Below are 14,209 nucleotides of genomic sequence, written 5' to 3'. Positions count from 1 at the left end.
ACTTCATCAAAATCATTTGTCTCATGATTTTGGTAGCATTTGGGTAAAGCTCATATATGAAAGTGAATGGTTTAGTTTTCCTGATGAAAAGTTTAATTTAGCTCTCCAGCATGTTCCTTTTAGCTTATTTGTAGATATAATCGTTTACTTAATGAGGATGCATCCTCCCTTTCGGAGTACAGACTTTAAAATGAATTTCCATAGATTTACATAAATTCCCTGGGGACCACTATAATGTGAGCAAAGAAAGAATTGCCCAGCTGTGTGGTGATTTAATGGAATTATGAAGCTTTAGGGTGTGGGCTCCGAGAAAGATATCTAGGGGAAATAGTCACTCAAATTGTTGGAGAAATAAACCGTTAAATGAATTTGCTCTCACTCAGATTGAAGATGATTTTAGAAGCCAGCATCAGGCAAGGTTTTAAAAAACTAATTTTAGGAAAAGCTCGTAAAAATGTTGTACATTTCAGAAATCACCTGTTATTATATTATCACAGATTTTGAGTAGAAGTTTTTTTATTTAAAATTTTTTTAAAAAGGAGAGAATTAGCAAATGCCCTATTTCTCATGCTGTCAACTCAAAACCAACATCATCTTTAGATACACTTGCTTTGAAATTTAATATGGATCCCCAATGTCATCTGGGCCAGAATTTATTATTGGTGGTCTATATGACCTTCACACCTCAATCCCTTCCTCAGTGATGTGAAGAGATCTAAGAAGGTATCAGCTTTTGAGGCTCAGAGATTTTGCCATCTGTTTGACTTACTTTGAATCTATTCATAGATGGTGATGTCTGAATTACATTGTACTCTGTGATTGGTTCTATAGGTTGGTTAACAACAGCAATGGGAAAGACTTCATGATTCTCTTGGCCTTGGAATATAGCCATGTGAATTAAGTCCTTTACAAGATAATACCTCAGCATTATCTATATTTTCAAGATAATACCCAGACGTCTACAAATGTATATCTTTGGGTCAAAGAGGCTTATTGAAGAATATGAATGGATCAATATTAATTTATATTCTGTGTTGGAAAACAATCACTGATACTGAGTCAATAAGGTTCATCTTTGTATATAAAGATGTAAATGAGTAAATAAGTATTTAGTAACATGTAGAGAATGCTCTAAGGTGGATGCAGAAAAGCAAGAAATATTTGTCTATAGCATTGGGTTTTTTAGCATTCATACAAAGAAGAAATAATAATCGCTAACATGTTTTGTGCATTTATTATGTGCCAGGTTTTTCTTTTTGTCATCTGCCATGAACTTTGCAACAACCTATGACTTAGGCACTCTACTTATTCCATTTTACAGATGAGAAAACAGAAAGCTAAATTACTTGCCCAAGGCTAATCTGGGATACCTAGGGTGGCACATATGGAACTGGCTCCAGAAGTTAGGCTCTTTATTTTTTCCAAATTCCTATATATTTTTTTATTGTGGTAAAGTGTAAATATACAACATGGATGTTTAAGTATCTGAGTTCCTGCTTTCAATTATTTTAGGTATATGTGAGAAGAATTATTACAACTCGAGTTAATTCTTTGTTTTGTTTCATTTTTAGACATTGTATACTGTTTTCCATAGTGGTTGCACCATTTCAAACTTCCACTGGCCCTGTACAAAGGTTGCAATTTCTCTACTGTCTTGCCGACATTTTTTTCTGGTACCCGTTGTAATGGTATCTCACTATGGTTTTGATTTGCGTTTCCCTCATGATTAGTGATGTTGAGCATCTTTTCATGTGCTTATTGGCCACTTGTGAATCCTCTTTGGAGATATGTCTATTTAAATTCTTTGTTCATTTTTAAATATGGTTGTTTCATTTTTATTGAGTTGTAGAGGTTCTTTATATATTCTGGATATTTATCCTGCACCAGATAATGGTTTGTAAATATTTTTTTCCCACTCCATGCATTGCCTTTCACTATCTTCATGATGTCCTTAACACAATTGCCTATGCTCAGACCCTATGCTCTTAACCACCACTACATTGAAGCATATAACCAAGATTGCAACACACTAAATTATTTGGTACAACCGTATCTCATTATGACGAAATAGATAAGAGGCTGTGTTGTCAGAAAATGCATGAAGGAAGCAGTGAGATCTAACACATTATAGATGTGTTTAGTGTATATTTCTTGATGAGTCTGTTTTTGCATGAGAATTGATTGGAAAAAAAACGTTGAGTCAACTGTGTAGTATCTTTCTGCTCTTGCCCATGTATTTCTTGGGGCATTCACAAGAGGAGGGGAACAATGGGAAAGGGGGGTGACTGGCTGTGCATGGAGATAGATCTGCCAATCTTTATTTTATTTTGTTAAAAAGATTTTATTTATTTACTCATGAGAGGCACAGAGAGAGGCAGAGACATAGGCAGAGGGAGATGCAGACTCCCTGCAGGGAGCCTGATTCAGAACTCTATCCCAGGTCCCTGGGATCATACCCCGAGCTGAAAGCAGATGCTCAGCCGCTGAGCCACCCAGTGTCCCTGCCAATCTTTAGCTATAGATAAATTGCCAGGATGTTTTTGTTTTTTCTTTCTTTTTTCTTAAGAAAAAGATTTTATTTATTTATTCATGAGAAACACACAGAGAGGCAGAGACACAGGCAGAGGGAGAAGCAGGCTCCCTGCAAGCCTGATGTGGGACTCCATCCCAGAACCCCAGGATCACAACCTGAGAAAGGCAGACTCAACCACGGAGCCACCCAGATGTCCCATGGATGTCTTCTGACACAGGTTTTATTTAACCTGGCCTAAAGAGGTGAAATAAAACCTTTCTTCAGTCTTATTCATTGCCTGCCACTGGAAACTCACTTTTCCTTGGAGCTTAACAGAGGCAGAAAGGAAAAGAGAGAACAACAATCTTTTCTCTTGCCTTTTCTACTTTGCCTGTGGCAGTATTAAACTGTATCCTCCTGGGTATTATTGGGGTGGATGCAATGGGCAGAGAACTGAGACCACACTGTGCTCCTTCATTTGAAGAAGGTGTTATAAGTGTGACTCAGGTTTCAATTAGAGCTCTTTGCTTTGAACTGCATACCCCCACATTTGTCTTTTAGTTTTTGGGTTTTGGATGTGTGTCAGATAATGTGTTTTCTCCCCCATACTGTTTGTGAATTATTAATTCTGTGCCTCAGTCTCAGAGAGGGGCATGGATACTGTAGCAATCACAGCCTGTGAAGTAAAAATGAAGAAAAATCGGTCTTCTTCCCATCCCAGTATATAAATAAGCCCAAGGTACTCACAGTGGAGTCACATGCTTGCTCTAGCCTCTTAACATTCTCTCTGTTTAAAGGAATCATAAAAAGGGTTTGCACATGCAACAGTGATGGTGTGAGAGCTGTCAGGAAGTTTGCAGTAAGCAGAGCCTTTTGTAAGCTTCCCTGGCAGCCTGCATCATACAGTACAGTGATGGCTTCCTCTTCTTCCAGCAATGGTTTGGTTAATAGTTGGGGGTAGGGGGTAGAGAGAGAAGATTGCAGTGAAGATAGGAGAGCATAGAGAGGACTCGGGGCCCTCCTGATTGCATTCCAGGTGACAACCTCACTTCCAGTGTCTCGTGCCTTGCTGTAAGCAGCATGTGTCCCGCACCTCTAGACTCCTGCGAGTTCATCTCACCTTCCAGGGTTATCCAGCTTGGCTTCAGTCCCGTTAAACAAAGGAGCCTTTGGGTCTCTCCTCTATATTAAAGGCCAAGAAAAAGAGTCATTTTGCAGACAATTTTCATAGTAATTTTCATTGAGTATATACAACACCATGTGCTGGATGCCTACACATGTCATTAAATTCTGATAAGGGCCCTGAGATAGATTTTATTATTCCCTCCTGCTACGGAGGAACCTGAGTCTGCAGACGAGAAGTGAACTTGCTTAGGGAGACAATGTGTGGAAGGCAAAGGTGATAGCCTGAGCAGGTCTTCCTGGTTCCAGGGTCCATCTTTCTTCTGCTCTGTCTGGCCAGGCTTCTCTTACTGAACTTCGACCTTCCTTCCATTTAAACTCTCATTGTAGATTCCAAGAAACAAAGGGGAAAAAAAAGGGATGCTTTACATGCAACTTGTTCACTGAGGTCGGCAACAATGATCACCTCTTGGAAATGAACGCTGCCGTCCCTGGGCATTTACAGTGACGTCATGGGGCCAGGTGCAATGGCAAGCCCTAGTCGGGGCCTGTTCTCCTGCTAACTGACTCTAGTGCATGCTCTGCTCGGTCTGTCATCTCGTCTGCAGGCACAGTTTACTAGGGAGGTGTCAGAGGCAGGCTTCACACTGCTTGGAAACCGTTGGCGGGAAGAACTGCTGCACAGGTGGAGGTGATGCCACTCAGCTGTAACAGGTGCACTTTGCAAGAGAGAATCGCTCCTCTTCACGCTGCGGCCGACCGCACAGCCCAGGCTCCTGATTTCGCGGCAGAAACTACTTCGGGGCATAATGTTTTCTTTTTGCGGCTCAGTAGTTGGCTTATTCCTACTTGTTTTTGTCAGCATAATGCTTTTTGTTGTGGTGTCAGTTTCATGACATGATTATTCTCCTGCCAAGTCCAGTAATCAAAGTGAATTAAAAGCATTATTTATTGATTTTTAGAAAGAATAGGTTTCTTGTGCTTTATTTATTCTTAAATAGGCTCCTTTTGTCCAAAAAAACCAGTGAGGGTTAACGGTGCCACTAGTAAGTATCATTTACCCACTAATTTAGAAAATATTGTTATTTTCTTAAATAGAGCACAAATGTTACAGTTCTAATCATTTTCAGATAATGTTCAAAGAGCAGCAAGAGAAGATTTAACTTTGCCTTTTGAAAACACAGCAGAGGCACTTGGCAGCTCCTTTGGCATCATTTTTTTCTTGAAAAAACCACAATTAGGTAGAATGTGTTCCACTTAGTAGCTGTTGTCACAATCGATTACTGGGTATAAAAGGGACGACTGTATACGTTTCTCAGAGGGTCAGGAGGCCCCAGGAGTGTGGCAGAAAGATCGGTTTCATGCTGTATTTCTAAGGCTAGTGCTTAAGGTTTGGGGGAAAGCTCATCATCTTCATCATCACAGTAATAATAGCAAATATATAGCAACCCTGTGGTGATAGGCACTATTCTGAGCAATTTGCATGTGATAGTTCATTTGAACCTCAGGGTAACCCAGTAAAGTCAAAACTATTATCACCCCCATTTTACAAATGGGGATACAGAAGCACAGAGAGGTTAAGTAACTTTCTCAAGATTACACAGCTAATAAGTGGGAGAATCAGAATATATACCCAAACAGGCTGACTCTAGAGTTTGTGCTCTTCGCCGGTGCCCTTTATGGTGGCATTTACTGAGGTCATGCTACATTTCATGCATTAAACTAGGCAGTGACACTGAAGAGACAGAAATTCCTCAAGGGATTTACAATCTAGCACACACAGATACAAATCTTCCTTTTTCCCATTTTTAGAGGCCATTTTGAAAATTCAATTCCAGTATAGTTAATGTAGTGTTATATTAGGTTCAGGTGTACAATATAGTGATTTGACAATTCTATACATTACTCAGTGCTCATCACCATAAGGGTGCTCTTAATCCCCTTCACCTCTTTCACCTCTCCCCCTCACTACCTCCCCTCTGGTAACTCCCCTCTGCTAACTGCCAGTTTGTTCTCTATAGTTTAGAGTCTGTTTTCCCATTTGTCTCTTTTTTCAATTGTTCATTTCTTTTATTTCTCAAATTCCATATATGAGTAAAATTATATGGTATTTGTCTTTCTCTGACTGACTTATTTCATTGAACATTATACTCTCTATATTCAACATATTCTCTATGTTGTTACAAGTGGCAAGATCTCATTCTTTTTTATGGCTGAACAATATTCCATGGTACATGTATATCAATTCCATATACATTTGTCTCTCAGTGGACACGGGCTGTTTCCATAATTTGGTACTGTAAATAATGCTGGAAGAAACAGAGGGGTACATATATCTTTTCAAATAAGTTTTTTTTTGTATTCTTTGGGCAAATACTCAGTAGTGGAATTACTAAATGATATAGTAATTCTATTTTTACTTTTCTGAGGAAGCTCCATAGTGTTTCCCACAGTGGGTGCACCAGTTTGCATTCCCACCAAAAGTGCATGGGGGTTTCTCTTTCTCCACATCCTCACCACCAACACTTGTTGTTTCTTGTATTTGTGATTTTAGCCATTCTGACAGGTGTGAAGTGATGTCTTACTGCAATTTTGATTCACATTTCCCTGATTATGAGTGATGTTGATCATCTTTCCATGTGTCTATCGACCACCTGGATGTCTTTAGAGAAATGTCTGTTCATGTCTTCTACCCATTTTTTTTTCTTCCACCCATTTTTAAGTTAGATTACTTGTGGCTTTTTGGTGTTGAGTTATTTAAGCTCTTTATGTATTTTGGATACTAACCTTTAGAGGTCTCTTTTAGAGTTTCAGATGGCTGGGAAAGATTTTCCCAGTTGCCAATGATTTGTGTAGCTATTAAAAAAGAAGCGTTGCTGTTCATGATGGCACATCATGCCCTTAGAGTTAGAACAAAGCATTAACAAGGGCACCAATGACCATTTATTGAGTGCTTCTGTAAAGTAGGCATTGTGCTAGAGATTCACAGAATGCTCAAAACTGTATGGACCAGGTCTGATTTGAATGGATCACCACCTCTGCATTTTGACTTCTGAGACAGTCTTGTATTTATTCTTAAGCAGCATTCTTGTAACAAGTGCCTGGAGTCACAGGTAAGCGAAGGCTATTTCCTTATTGGCTTCATGGTATTAGCTGTAAGACACCTCTTCTAGCATATAACCCAGAAATCACACCCCTAACTCAAACTAGTCTGTTTTTACAGATTTTGTGGGGAAAAAGTCAGCTAATTTCCACACTCCGCTGATCCTGTTGTTTTCATTATCACACTTCCCTGCATTTCCTAGTTTCAATTAGGACTGAAAACAATGCACCACAATAGTATGAGCAGAGCTTCTCAGAGTGCTTCCCTCTGCACAGAGGAAGCAGCCTTCATCTCTCCAAGGAGGTCAAGCTCATGAGACTTCTTCCCATTTAGTAGATGTGCAGACTCTTAACAACCGGGCAACTTTTGTGTTATGATGAGCACTGGGTATTATAGGTAAGGGATGAGTCACTAAATTCTTACTTCTGCAATCAAAAGTACACTAGATGCTGAGTAGAATTTAAATACTTTAAAAAACCCAACAGGGCAGCCCAGGTGTCTCAGCGATTTAGTGCCCCCTTCAGCCCAGGGCGTGATCCTGGAGACCCAGGATTGAGTCCCACGTTGGGCTCCCTGCATGGAGCCTGCTTCTCCCTTTGCCTGTGTCTCTACCTCTCTCTCTCTCTCTCTCTCTCTCTCTCTCTGTGTCTCTCATGAATAAATAAATAAACTCTTAAGAACAAAACAAAACAAAACCCAACAAAAAACGTTAAAAATAATCCAACTGGGCAACTTTTGGAAACCTCTCTGAACTTTGAGGTAAATAAACTGATCTTCAAAAAACTTTGGAGGTTTGCATATTGATGCCCCTCTACCCACCGTTCCCCACCCCCTCCACCTCCTTTCTGTTTTAGCAGCTAGAACTGAGAAATGCTGAATTGGACAACACTAGACTATAAATATCCACAATTCCTATTTGAATAGCTTAGAGATTTGATCTTAAAACCGTTGATTCAGGTAAGGGTAAGAAAGGTCTAATTCAGAAGACTCCCACAGCTACGAGGATCCATCTTTAGCTGTTGGAAAATCTCTAGTTTTGACAACATTGACAATACAGTTTGAAGAATCTTTCTGTCTCTGTCTCCATGTGCATACATGCATATACATGCAAAGGCAACGCGACGGACTGCACCAGGAAGACTAGGTAATATGGAGATATTTGTAATTTACTTTATACTTTTGTATATTGGAATTTAAGAGGAAGAAGTACACATTTCTTTGGAAACTTTATAAATACTTTTTAAAGAAATACTCAGAGGAAAAACTTAATACTTCCTTTGTTGAGAATAGAGAATATTCTCAGGGGATCTTAACCATTATCTCCCAAAGGCTTAACCTTCACTTGAACAAATGTCTACATTTGCATAACCAGATACTAAAATAATACATACATTAACACAACCATTATTTACCTGCCATGCTACATGACAAAATAGTTGTTGAGTGATTTTATAATTATACATTTTTGGTGCTGTGCCTTTGGCTGCCAAAGACAGGCCTGCCAATCTAATGCATATTTTTATATTATTCTTATGTATAAGCAAAGACTAAAAATAGGTGATTTTTAAGAGTTTGTCATTTCATTGTGTTGTCTTTAGTGAAATTATAGCTCCACAATAGATATTATAAAAACATTTCAGATAGGGCAGCATTCTATAGCTGTATCATGTTTTTTTCTATGCAAATATCTCAAGGATCTGGATCATTGATAGAATTTGAAAGGAAAAAAAATAGCCTAAAACCTTTGGAATCTTCTAATCAGATCTATCTTCACCATTACACAAATGCAAGATCATGTATGATTTTGTTGTTAAGTAAAATCAATTCTTATCCATAAAAAGTTTCTAGTTTCCCCCTGCCAATGTTGGAGACAGCTGAAGCTGGTCACATCTGTTCACCTTTCTTTTGCCTTTGGGTAGTTATCCTTTCTGGTTCTAGGATATTTATGAATCTGTGATCTGTTTTTGGAATGTCTATGATAACCTCATGTCCACTTAGATGTTTATATCTGGTAGCATGTTGTCTTCCTGCTTCCAGAGAATGTTTTTAAGTCAAATGACTAACTCTCTAATGGTTGAATGTTAAACATTAGGAAACATGAGACAGTTTGGGAGAAGATCATCTCACAGAGCCTCAGATATAATAAAATGAAAATGTATTAAAATGTGATTTTACCTATTTTATGTCTTCCCATAAAATATGTTTTTCCAGTACTATTAGAGAAAGAATGTGGGTTGGTTGGATCTTGTATGTATTACATTCTGGTATTCCCTTGTTGTTACAGTTTATTTCTGCTAATGTTATAGTAATTTTACTTTATTTTATTTATTTATTTTTTAAAATATTTTATTTATTCATGAAAGACATAGAGAGAGAGAGAAGTAGAGATATAGGCAGAGGGAGAAGCAGACTCCATGCAGGGAGCCCAACATGGGACTTGATCCAGGGACTCCAGAATCATGCCCTGGGCCGAAGGAGGCACTAAACCACTGAGCCACCCAGGGATCCCCCATTATCATAATTTTAAAGTTCAGATTTTAGTCTGTGATGATTTAGCATTAATTTGAATTTAATTAAATATAAGGTAGCCCAAATACTATTTTATTTCAATATCTTAGTATTTCAAACATCCAAAAATGTAGAATCACTATGAAGCATCTCTCTGAAACATTAACTTATATGAATAATGATAATAATGAAAATGTTTATCGAGTACTTCCAATGTGCCAGATACTGGGTTAAGTTCCCTTTATGTGCTATGTTTTTTAATGTTTGTAAGGCCCATTGTGGTAGGAATGGACTTCCTAGAGGAATAAGCTGAGGCTAAGAAAGCTCCCCAAATGTGTCAACATTTGAATCTGGTGAGAAGCAGATTTGGAATTTGACCCTGGGTCTTCTTTATCCCACAGTCCTTTGATCCTAATCATTACACTCTGGATCTAATTATATGCCCATCTTTGTTAAATGCCAACTGCATACCAGGTACTACCCTTAGATATTTATATGTTCCTCCCTCCCACCTTATTTGATCATGTTTAAGTGGCTTAGAAGTAGCAGTTTTGTCCTGTTTAGAAGTAGCAGGTCTCAAATCAAGGTCTTATGATTTCAAATTGAGTAGTGTTTCTACCCTATGAAGATACCTCTCAATTAAGCCTCGTATGATATAAAGTAGAATTTTGGAAGTGGGATTTTTGGTAGCCATTTGCTCAGAAAACCCTTAATCTAGATTTTCTTTAAAATAAAGGAAATTATGTAATTCACTATTTTGTACTTATTGAGTAAGGCATCAAGTTACAATTATAATGTAACTTTATATTGTCATGCATAATTTCTAGGTTACATGATATCTAGTCTATATTTTGTAGCATTTTAGAAGAGATTATTTTGGTTTTAGTTGCTTGATGGGATCACATACTAAACCCTTTATTGATTAAAGAGATTTGTTCAATATTAAAATTTACCTGTTTAAGGTAAATGAACTTTGAATAATGCACGAAGCACAGGAACGTTCTTGTGTTGTGACATGATGAGTGAGAAGTCGAAACGCAATGAAAGGGAGGAAAGATTTTAGCAAGGGAATATAGTTTCCTTGACTAACAAACTTGGTGATAGTAGCTGTAGAGAGAGATGGCAAATATTATAACAGGTGCAGATTGGTGACCAAAGATACCTTGGGTGTGTCTCATTAAGATGACACTCTTTCTCAAACTCAAAGTCTAATAGCAACGCTATGTCCCCCAGATTTCACATTTCTGTTTTAAAGATCCACTTTTTCTTTGCATTTTGGCTTTTTTGTGTGCAACTATTCACTCCTACTCCCCTAGCACTCTCAAAACGATTCCTCCCATCCACCCCAATTTTCCCCAAGCAGGAATCTCCATACTGTATGGTATATTCTAGTCATGATCTTTTCCATCAGTCATCAGCAAGTCTTGAGAGCTTTTGGCCATAAGGAACAGGTGAAGTTTACAGGGTGGGAGATTATCTTTATGGGAAAGGCTAGGAAATTCTACCTTTGTGTGGTGATTTTTATTTATTTATTTATTAAAGATTCCATTTATTTATGAGAGAGAGAGAGACAGAGAGAGAGAGAGAGAGAGAGAGAGAGAGAGGCAGAGACATAGGCAGAGGGAGAAGCAGGCTCCATGTAGGGAGCCCAACATGGGACTCGATCACGGGTCTCCAGGATCACACCCCCAGCCAAAGGCAGCGCTAAACCGCTGAGCCATGGGGGCTGCCCTGTGTGGCGATTTTTAAAATGTCCTGTCCATCATATTAGCTTCCTTGGGCTGCCATAACAAAACACCAGAAATCAGGGGGTTTAAAATAATATAACTGTATTCCCTCACACTTAGTATTGAAGACTAGGAATCTGCCATAAAGCTGCCCCCAGGGCTGTCCTCTCCCTGAAGCCTCTAGGCGAAAATCCTTCCTTGCTTTTTCCAGTTTCTGGTGATTCCCTACATTGTCCTCTACACTCCTCAGCTACAGCCTCACTCTTCCAATCTCTGTGCCTGTCTTCACCGCTTTACATGGCCTCATTCCCTGTGTCTGTGTGTTCTTTCCTTTTCTTATGGGGACACCAGTCATTGAATTTGGGGTCCACCTTAATCCCTGAAGACTTCATCTTAAGTAAGTACATCTGCAAAAACCTTATTTTCAAGGAAGGTTACAATCTTAGGCTCCATGTGGACATGAATGGGGGTCTGGGAGGGACATTAACCAACCCACTACAGTGTTAATCTATGTCAGGCATTGACCTGGGACCCAAAACACAATTCTGAGCAAAAAGCAATATGGGTCCTACCCCCTTGGATATTATTTTTTTAAATTTTTATTTATTTATGATAGTCACACAGAGAGAGAGAGAGAGAGAGAGAGAGAGAGAGAGAGGCAGAGACACAGGCAGAGGGAGAAGCAGACTCCATGCACCGGGAGCCCGATGTGGGATTCGATCCCGGGTCTCCAGGATCGCGCCCTGGGCCAAAGGCAGGCGCCAAACCGCTGCGCTACCCAGGGATCTCCCTCTTGGATATTATAGTCTAGCATGAAAATTAGGTATACGTCAAATAGTGTTTACATGAATGCTAAATATATGCAAGGGCATGTGATCTTTGAGAGCCTATTATAGCAGGAGAAATTGATCATGTCAAGAAGTTGGAAAAACATTCCTGGAACAGTTTTCTAGAAAAAAGGTTCACAATAGCTGTGTTTTTAGTTTTGAAAAGGGAAGAACATTTTATTATTATTATAGAAACCTGATAGAAATGGAAGAGGAAAGGAATCGACACACAGATGAAGGTAATAGGCAATAATGAGAATAAGGCAGAGTTACATCAAATCAAGTACTTACAACACACAGCCTCATCAGCTGGGGAAGCCCCATGGAGATAGCCAGGCTGGAGTCCCAACTGAGAGACCAGGGCAAAGTGTCCTCCCCTCAGGTGACACTTCCAACTGACCATCCCAAAAGAGCCATATTTATAGGGCAAATGACAGGTTTTGAAGTTAAACATTTGTTTGCCTACGTGCAGTTTGAGCAAGCTTCATTTCTATGTTATCACGTTTTTATACTTATAAAGAAGCCTGGACTATGCCTGTCTGCCTTCCCTCCTGGATTCCATTCTGGGGGGCCATCCCAGCCTGGAGCAGGAGGGGATATGAGGCAAGATTTATAACTCTGGGTGTCCAGAACAGAAGGGCCAGTTCTGACCTGGAGGCCAGATTATATATTTCAAATAACCAAGCCTCCAAGGTCCTTTACATAGCGTGAGTCTCACAAACAACATTTTTTTAGCCCACTTGCATAAGTGCAAATCCATGTTGTCTGTTATGCAGGACAAACCACAGAAACATCCATCCATCCAGAAAAGATAGTGAATTTTGAGCGGAAATATGAAAGGTGAGTGGGGAGAGAAAGATAGGCAAAAAGTGGAGAGAAGAGAGAAGAGAGTTCCAGACAAGAAAGAATGGCAGGTATAAGTGACTTCTGGTGGGAAGGAACACATTCAAGGAGGTAAAATACAGTCCTTGTAGTTGGTATTTCTCACACTTTACAGAACTAAAAATAAGATTTTGCCCAAACTCTGGTCTCTAAATATAATATACTATTAAAAACAGAATACTTTGGAAAAAATATCTGAATCTTGGTTTAGAGTAGGAAATATACTAGATATCTATCTTGTTATACCAAAGATTAAGGAAATCAACAGACTGCTGACTGGGATTGTGTCAAAGAATTAAGGAGCCACCTTGAAGAGGCTTGTACAGGCCAAAGATGGGATAATTTGAGCATCACAAGGAAATATTTGGAAGGGGATGAAACCCATCACTTTACAATTTAGGAGTACAAAATGATATTTAAAAACTGACTTTTTAAGCTTTGGTGACTGTGAGGGAACCAACCTATTATCTAAAAACTAGTAATTAGGAGGAAAGAATCAAGCATTTATTTCTACTGTGTGAATGAGTTGTCTTCAGGATAACCGTAGAATTGATGAAGATTTCTGTTCATAGAAGCATGTCAGCTAATAGATGGCAAAGGAATGAGAAAATATCACCATATTTTAAACCCCTTATGAAACAATGGATCTAGGTATATGATCCACTGATGGCCATTGATTCATAGGTATCTAAAGGAGAGCTGAATTTTCTGTACCTCTACAAACATTCTATCCCAGATCTGAACCTGAATTAAATCATGCTTCTAGATCTAACTATACAGTTTCAGAAACATATTAAAGGACACGATAGAGATGGAGTCAGCAAAATCTTAGAGTATGATGAACTCTGCAGGAATAAATTATCTGGTTTCTTTAACGAATGAATTGCCAGGAGGAAAATGAGAGAGGAGGGCCCTATCCATTAAAAAAGATAAAGGACCCAACAAACAAATGCAATACGTGGATCTGACTTGGATTCATATCTAAACCTACCCAGTGGTAAAAATAAAAAACAAAACATATGTGTTTTATACAATAAGAGAAATTCAAACACAGTGGATATTTGATGATGTTGGAGAATATCACCTTCTCTCGGGAGGCAAGAATAATGAATATGTTTAAAAAAGAGTTCTTGTTTTTTTAGATGCATACTGACATATTTATAAAAAATACGATAGCAAGGATTTGATTCAAAATATTCCCATTGTTGTATGGAAGGAAAGAAGCAGATGGTAAAAGAGATACACAACAAGCAAAGGCCTAAGTTGTAGAGTTTTGTAACTGGGTGACAGGTGCATGGGGAAATCATATTCCTTTTTTTTTTGTATTCTATAATGTTGTCAATGAAAAGTAAAAAGAGAGGAAAAAATTAGAAAATAGAAAAAAGAACACTGTGAATTCCTGTTTCTCTTTTATGTCATTGTGTTTTTGTGCTTGACTCTGGTTAGTGTTGGTTTCCTCTAGAATGGTCACCAAAGTAACAACTCTTTTGTGTCTCCAGGCAGGGAACATGCTAGAGTTATGGAGTCA

General features: G+C 38.7%; 1 long non-coding RNA gene across 1 annotated transcript in view; it reads left to right on the top strand.

Annotated features, from left to right (window-relative positions):
* LOC121480701 overlaps positions 1–14,209 on the top strand; it is a 44,080-nt gene that overhangs the window by 11,606 nt on the left and 18,265 nt on the right. The gene's annotated exons all lie outside the window — the stretch shown is intronic.

The sequence above is a fragment of the Vulpes lagopus genome, chromosome 2 (genome assembly GCF_018345385.1).
Source record: "Vulpes lagopus strain Blue_001 chromosome 2, ASM1834538v1, whole genome shotgun sequence".
Taxonomy (NCBI): Eukaryota; Metazoa; Chordata; class Mammalia; order Carnivora; family Canidae; genus Vulpes; species Vulpes lagopus.
Note: the sequence above shows the minus strand (reverse complement) of the source record. Positions and strands in the feature narration are given on the sequence as shown.